General features: G+C 33.7%; 1 protein-coding gene across 1 annotated transcript in view; it reads left to right on the forward strand.

Moving 5' to 3' along the window:
* The window catches only part of GRIK2 (glutamate ionotropic receptor kainate type subunit 2), a 944,667-nt gene that overhangs the window by 756,269 nt on the left and 187,301 nt on the right, over positions 1 to 1,097 (forward strand). The window lies entirely within an intron of this gene.

Consider the following 1,097-nt stretch of genomic DNA (forward strand, 5'->3'; position numbering starts at 1 on the left):
ACTAACTTTAATAGTCTGGAGTGTAGTATCCTCAGAGTAAAGGTTGTACCATAACAAAACATTCTTATTCTTGCTTCCACTTTGAAAAATAAGGTATTTTATTATTTATATTTCCTACACTATTATTTGGAGGGTTTTGAGAGTTTTCATATTTATAAAATTAGTTTGATATTAATAAAATTTACCAATTGAAAAATAAGATTATATCAGAAATTCCTGAAAATGATGATAAATAATCTGAGCAATATGAAATTTCAAATATAAGTTTCAAATATAAGTAATGAAAATTTTAAATATCAGTTTGCTTTATCATGTAATACTTTACTGCTGGTGGATACATGAAAGAGGAACCCATACCATTCTGGCTGATGTCCAACTCCCCAGGAATTAGTGGGATATAGTGCTGGACATGACGTTACCTTGAGTACATGACAGTCAGCCCCTAACCAGGCTCTGATTCATAAGCTTAGGAGGTACTTCTTTTAAGTCCTTGAGTAAGATATGAACTTGTGGTAATTGGGCCATTTTTGTCAAATGTCTCCAATGTTGTTTTCTTTCCCAGTCTTGTTTGACTGTATTGGTGGTGTTTTTTTTTTAAAAAAAAAAAAAAGTAGAATAGGGAGCAGAGCTGCTGAACATCTTGGGAATATTTTAGTGTTTTGGTGTCCAAGTGTGTGTCTGACAGGGCATAGGAGCAACTACATCAGAAAGGTACTTTTCTGCTTTTTTCCTTACAGAGTGGTAGGCAGAATCTGGAGCTGGAGTTGGCTGTCATGTCCAAGTCTGTCTGCTTTTTTTAAGATTGATTGTTTGTTTGAACTGCAAGGGTAAGATGAACTGCAGTATAAGATGGGCTGTTCTGATACAATAATCCAGTCAAGGTACCACTTCTTTTTAACGTCACCATGAGCAATTTGTCATACTTTTCATTTCACCTAAAGATGTGTTACCTTACTGGATCAGTTGTTATATTAAAGATATGATTGTATAACAAAGCGGGGAAAAGGAGTCCATCTTACTTCATTCCAGTATACTCAAGCTCTATTAATAACTGGGCAATTTGTAACATATGCATTTCTAAATTCAAAATTATTAAA

Source organism: Orycteropus afer, unplaced genomic scaffold, assembly GCF_000298275.1.
Source record: "Orycteropus afer afer isolate SDZICR_OR568_19922 unplaced genomic scaffold, OryAfe1.0 scaffold00087, whole genome shotgun sequence".
In the NCBI taxonomy this organism is placed as follows: Eukaryota; Metazoa; Chordata; class Mammalia; order Tubulidentata; family Orycteropodidae; genus Orycteropus; species Orycteropus afer.